The following is a 7,323-nucleotide window of genomic DNA, read 5'->3' as shown; positions in this document are numbered from 1 at the left end:
GCGAGAGAGAGAGGGACACAGCGAGTGAGAGAGGACCACAGCGAGAGGGACGGGTACACAGCGAGAGAGTGAGGGACACAGCGAGAGAGAGAGGGACACAGCGAGTGAGAGAGGACCACAGCGAGTGAGGGAGGGACACAGCGAGAGAGAGAGGGACACAACGAGAGAGAGGGGGACACAGCGAGAGGGACGGGTACACAGCGAGAGAGTGAGGGACACAGCGAGAGAGAGAGGGACACAGCGAGTGAGAGAGGACCACAGCGACTGAGGGAGGCACACATCGAGAGAGAGTGGGACACATGGAGGAAGAGGGACACAGAGAGAGCGAGGGACACAGAGAGTGAGGGACACAGAGATCAAGGGACACAGCAAGAGCGAGAGAGAGAGAGGGACACAACGAGAGGGAGGGGGACACAGAGAGAGCAAGGGACGCAGAGAGCAAGGGACACAGAGAGCAAGGGACACAGCGAGAGAGAGAGGGACACAACGAGAGAGAGGGGGACACAGCGAGAGGGACGGGTACACAGCGAGAGAGTGAGGGACACAGCGAGAGAGAGAGGGACACAGCGAGTGAGAGAGGACCGCAGCGATAGAGAGAGGGGCACAGCGAGAGAGAGAGGAGCACACCGAGTGAGGGAGGGACACAGTGAGAGAGAGTGGGACGCAGCGAGAGAGAAAGAGGGACGCAGCGAGAGAGAGAGGGACACAACGAGAGAGAGGGGGACACAGCGAGAGGGACGGGTACACAGCGAGAGAGTGAGGGACACAGCGAGATAGAGAGGGACACAGCGAGTGAGAGAGGACCGCAGCGATAGAGAGAGGGGCACAGCGAGAGAGAGAGAGGAGCACACCGAGTGAGGGAGGGACACAGTGAGAGAGAGTGGGACGCAGCGAGAGAGAGTGAGGGACGCAGCGAGAGAGAGAGGGGGACACATCGAAAGGGACGGGTACACAGCGAGAGTGAGCGAGGAACACAGCGAGAGAGACAGAGAGAGCGAGGGACACAGAGCACAAGGGACACAGAGAGCGAGGGACACAGAGAGAGAGGGAAACAGAGTGAGGGACACAGAGAGTACGAGGGACACAGAGAGTGAGGGACACAGAGAGCGAGGGACACAGAGAGCGATTAACACAGAGAACGAGGGACACAGAGAGTGAGGGACGCAGTGCACGAGGGACACAGAGAGCGCGAGGGACACAGAGAGCCCGAGGGACACACAGAAAGGGAGGGACACAGACAGAGCGAGGGTCACAGACCGAGGGACACTGAGAGAGCGAGGGACACAGAGAGAGCGAGGGACACACAGAAAGGGAGGGACACAGAGAGAGCGAGGGACACAGAGCGAGGAACACAGAGAGCGAGGGACACAGAGAGAGCGTGGGACACAGAGAGAGCGAGGGACACACAGAAAGGGAGGGACACAGAGAGAGTGAGGGACACAGAGAGAGCGAGGGACACAGAGAGCCCGAGGGACCCACAGAAAGGGAGGGACACAGACAGAGCGAGGGTCACAGACCGAGGGACACAGACCGAGGGACACTGAGAGAGCGAGGGACACAGAGAGAGCGAGGGACACACAGAAAGGGAGGGACACAGAGAGAGTGAGGGACACAGAGAGAGCGAGGGACACAGAGAGCGAGGGACACAGAGAGCAAGGGACACACAGAGAGAGCAAGGGACACAGACAGAGCCAGGGACACAGAGAGAGCAAGGGACATAGAGAGCGAGGGACACACAGAGAGAGCGAGGGACACACAGAAAGGGAGGGACACAGAGAGAGTGAGGGACACAGAGAGAGCGAGGGACACAGAGGGCGAGGGACACAGAGAGCAAGGGACACACAGAGAGAGCGAGGGACACAGACAGAGCCAGGGACACAGAGAGAGCAAGGGACACAGAGAGTGAGGAACACTGAGAGCGAGGGAAACAGAGAGAGCGAGGGACACAGAGAGAGCGAGGGACACAGAGAGTGAGGGACACAGAGAGAGTGAGGGACACAGACCGAGGGACACAGACAGAGCGAGGGGCACAGTCAGAGCGAGGGACACAGAGAGAGGGAGGGACAGAGAGAGTGAGGGACAGAGAGAGCAAGGGACACAGCGAGAGAGAGAGAGGGACACAACGAGAGAGAGGGGGACACAGAGAGAGCAAGGGACATAGAGAGCAAGGGACACAGAGAGCAAGGGACACAGCGAGAGAGAGAGGGACTCAACGAGAGAGAGGGGGACACAGCGAGAGGGACGGGTACACAGCGAGAGAGTGAGGGACACAGCGAGAGATAGAGGGACACAGCGAGTGAGAGAGAGGGGCACAGCCAGTGAGAAAGGGACACAGCGAGAGAGAGTGAGGGACGCAGCGAGAGAGAGAGGGTGACACAGCGAGAGGGACGGGTACACAGCGAGAGGGAGAGGGACACAGCGAGTGAGCGAGGAACACAGCGAGAGAGAGAGAGGGGGACACAGCGAGAGGGACGGGTACACAGCGAGAGAGAGAGGGACACAGCGAGAGAGCGAGGAACACAGCGAGAGAGAGAGAGGGGGACACAGCGAGAGGGACGGGTACACAGCGAGAGAGAGAAGGACACAGCGAGAGAGCGAGGAACACAGCGAGAGAGATAGCGAGACGGGGACACATAGAGGGAGAGGGACACAGAGAGAGTGAGACAGATAGAAAGAGGTACGCAGTGAAAGAGAGGGATAGAGTGAGATAGAAGGACACAGACAGCGAGAGAGAGGGACACAGAGGGAGAGAGGGATACAGAGAGGGACAGTGAGAGGTGGGCACGCAGACAGAGTATGGGACACACACACAGAAAGAGGTACACAGCGGGTCAGGATCTGAGGTTTCGGAGGCGTGAGTGGGTCAGGGATTGAGAGTTAGGGGACATGAGGGTGTGAGGGTGCCAGGACGTGAGGCAGTCAGGACATTGGGGTTATTAAACTGACCGTTTTCATTGAATCCAAATTGTTTCATTATAAATTCTAATCTCAGGAATTGACATCAGAGGATTTCAGTGAAAAATCCCATTGATCCTCACTGTCTAATAAAATTATGTTGTTGCCGATGACCGTGTACTGATTCAGGAATAAACTTTTCATCTCTCAGTGAGAAAAAGTCAAATTGAATCCATATTTATAGAGCAGCTCATTGAAGAAATCTGTCTGTGAACAACATGTAAAATATGAAGTGAAACTTTGCAATGAGCTTTGTTTTTGTGGCCAGGAATCTTCTCTCCAAATGGAGGCAGAAATGAAGTTGTGTTTAACTCACAAAATCCCTCTGTCCTGTCCAAAGAATTTTTCATTGCAGATAGTTGTCATGATATTCAAACACACACATCATGATGGACACACTAACAGGCAAATCAGAGTACACAACACCACAACCAATCACAGACAAGAACACCAACCACATAAAAAGCACGAGCACGACACCTGGAGGTCAGTAGGTCTGGGGAGAAGGAAGCATGAAAGAGCTGTTGAAACACCACAAGCAGGGAGCCCCCCACGTGCAGAGTGCAAAGACCAAGTTGTAAATAGTGAGTTTAAATAAACAAGTGTTGTACCATATGCAACTGTGTTGGCTCTTCTGTGTGTTAGAACACCCAACACCACATGGTACAGGAGTGGATCGATACCTGCCTACCAACCTGCCATTCTGGACATGGACCACACCGGCAAACCGCAGCCGATGCAAGTCACGGGGAACCTAGGCACCAACTGGAAGCTCTACAGGCAGCGATTTGACCTGTACATCCGTGCCACCGAAAAACAGAATGTCTCGGATGATTCGAAGATTGCAATGCTCCTCTTCTACGCAGGCCCCCACCCAAATGATGTCTTTAATTCACTGGTGTTCGAGGAAGGCGAAAACCAGGCCAAATATGACACGGTCATCCTCAAAATGGACCAGCACTTTCAAACTGAAGTAAACGAAACTTTCGAAAGATACATCTTTCAGCAACGCCTGCAAGGTAAGGAGGAGCTTTTTCAACCCTTTTTGACGCACCTCCGGATTCTAGCGCAGTCCTGCGGTTACGGCACCACCACAGAGTCCATGATCAGGGACCAGATTGTTTTTGGCGTTGCCTCCAGTGGCCTACGCCAGCAGCTTCTTAAAATAAAGAGCCTCACCTTAGCGTCTGCTGTGGAAGCCTGTGTCCTCCATGAAAATGCGACCTGCCGTTTTGCCCGATTCCAGGCGTCCGAGTTGGCACGGAGGGGGTCCCCAGCCGTCGAATCGGCAAGCCAGGCCGCCCACGACGTTGAACGCATCCAGGCCGTCGATTTCTTCCCGCCCCACGGCCCGGACGACAGCGGCCGCTTCCCGCGCTTTTCGCGGTCTCCCGCGCAGGTGCGCGCCAAGAATAACGGCCACAACGAGGGACGCACTGCGCAGGCGCGCCCACCGCAAGATCGCACTGCGCATGCGCAGTGGCGCAACGAACGCCGTGACGTCATGACGTGCAGCAAGTGTGGAGGTCTACACTTAAAAGGGCAATGTCCTGCAAAATACCAACAGTGCAACAGATGTGCCATGATAGGCCACTACGCAGCCCGCTGTCGTGCGGCTCAACCCATGGATCCGGCGCATCCTCGACAACCTCGCACACGAGTCAGGACCGTCCAGCCCACGCATCAAGACTTCCAGTTAAGTGATGCAGATGACCAGGATGACTTCAGAGTTGCCGTCATTGATGTCAACAAGGTCAATGCCATCAATCCAGACGATGAGTGGTGTGCCACCCTGACGGTCAACCGATCGCGCGTCGCCTTCCGTCTGGACACCGGCGCATCCGCCAACCTGATTGCTTACTCTGCAGTCCAGGCCATGAAGGTCAAACCACTCATCACACCATCCCGGCTTAAGATGGTTGACTATAACGGGAACGTTATCCCGTCCGTAGGATCTTGCCAGCTACAGGTGACTCACAAGGGGTACACGGCCACACTCCCCTTCGAAGTTGTGGGCTCATCAAAGGACTCGTTACTGGGCGCACAAGCGTGTAAGGTCCTTCACCTGGTACAGCGCATCATGTCTCTCTCTCCAGATGAGATATCCGACTTCCCGGATGCTGAGTTCCACGCGAATCTCCATTCCCTCCTCGCTCACAACCAGGAGGTTTTTGAAGGCATGGGGACATTGCCACACACGTACAAGATTCGACTCAGACCGGACGCCATCCCTGTCGTTCACGCACCTCGCAGGGTTCCTGCGCCTCTCAAAGACCGCCTCAAGGCACAACTGCAGATTCTTCAGGACCAAGGGGTCCTATCCAAGGTCACGGAGCCCACGCCATGGGTCAGCTCCATGGTCTGTGTAAAGAAGCCCTCTGGCGAGCTCCGTATATGTATAGATCCAAAAGATCTGAACAACAACATCATGCGGGAACACTATCCCATCCCAAAACGAGAAGACCTCACCAGCGAGATGGCGCGAGCCAACATATTCACTAAATTGGATGCGTCCAAAGGATTCTGGCAGATCCAACTGGACCCGGCCAGCCGAAGACTATGCACATTCAACACCCCTTTTGGCAGATTCTGCTACAACCGGATGCCATTCGGCATCATTTCGGCATCTGAAGTATTCCACCGCATTATGGAGCAGATGATGGAAGGCATCGAAGGGGTACGTGTATATGTGGACGATATCATCATTTGGTCCACCACTCCGCAGGAACACATGCATCGTCTTCGACGTGTCTTCACCCGCATACGGCAAAATGGCCTGCGTCTCAACCGTGCGAAGTGTGCTTTCGGCCAGACGGAGCTGAAATTCCTCGGGGACCACATCTCAAGGTCCGGGGTCCGTCCCGATGCAGACAAGGTTAGCGCCATCACAGCCATGCCACGACCGGCTGACAAGAAGGCTGTCTTAAGATTCCTGGGCATGGTCAACTTCCTTGGGAAGTTCATTCCCAACCTGGCTTCTCATACAACAAACATGCGCCATCTCGTAAAAAAATCGACGGAATTCAACTGGCACCAGTCGCATCAGCAGGAATGGGAGGAGCTCAAGCACAAACTGGTCACGGCACCAGTGCTGGCCTTCTTTGACGCGACTCGCCCTACAAAGATCTCAACAGACGCCAGCCAATCTGGTATTGGAGCGGTACTCCTGCAAAAAGACAGCACGTCATCATGGGCCCCGGTTGCGTATGCCTCACGAGCCATGACCCCTACCGAACAGCGCTACGCGCAAATCGAAAAAGAATGCCTGGGCTTGTTAACTGGACTGGACAAGTTCCACGACTATGTGTATGGCCTGCCACGATTCACGGTCGAAACTGACCACCGCCCCCTGGTCAACATCATTAACAAAGACCTGAACGACATGACTCCTCGCCTCCAGCGCATCTTACTCAAACTCAGGAGGTACGATTTTGAACTGATCTACACTCCGGGGAAGGAACTCATAGTGGCGGACACTCTTTCCCGAGCAGTGAGCACACCACCAGATGCGGAGGGGTTCGTGCGTCAAATTGAGGCACACGTGACTCTGACAGCAGCAAATATGCCAGCTGATGATCCTTGTCTGGCCCACATACGCGCAGAGACGGCGACTGACCCTCTGCTGCAGCGAGTGATGCGCCACATGACGGAAGGGTGGCTAAAAGGGCAGTGCCCCCAGTTTTACAATGTGCGAGATGATCTCACCAATATAGACGGGGTCCTTATGAAATCGCATAGGATCGTCATTCCACACAGTGTGCGCCAGATGATTCTTCGTCAACTACACGAAGGCCACTTGGGTGTCGAAAAATGCAGACGAAGGGCCCGGGCGGCGGTATATTGGCCGGGTATTAATGAAGACATAGCCAACATGGTGCTCAACTGCACAACCTGTCAGAGGTTTCAGCCGGCGCAACCTCCGGAAACACTTCTACCACACGAGATGGTGACGTCCCCCTGGGCGAAGGTGGGTGTTGACCTATTTCACGCGCTCGGCAGAGATTACATTGTTATTATAGACTACTTCTCAAACTACCCGGAAGTCATGCCTCTCCATGATCTGACGTCGTCCGCAGTCATTGGGGCCTGCAAGGAAACGTTTGCTCGCCATGGCATTCCAAGGACTGTCATGTCAGACAATGGACCTTGTTTTGCCAGCCGTGAATGGTCGTCCTTTGCCGCAGCATATGGTTTCACTCATGTGACATCCAGCCCTCTGCATCCACAATCGAACGGGAAGGCTGAAAAGGGTGTCCACATCGCAAAGCGGCTCCTGTGCAAGGCGGCTGATGCCGGATCGGACTTTAACCTTGCCTTGCTGGCCTATCGATCGGCCCCGTTATCCACGGGCCTCTCGCCAGCGCAGCT

This window comes from Scyliorhinus torazame, unplaced genomic scaffold (genome assembly GCF_047496885.1).
Source record: "Scyliorhinus torazame isolate Kashiwa2021f unplaced genomic scaffold, sScyTor2.1 scaffold_76, whole genome shotgun sequence".
NCBI classification, from domain to species: Eukaryota; Metazoa; Chordata; class Chondrichthyes; order Carcharhiniformes; family Scyliorhinidae; genus Scyliorhinus; species Scyliorhinus torazame.
Note: the sequence above shows the minus strand (reverse complement) of the source record.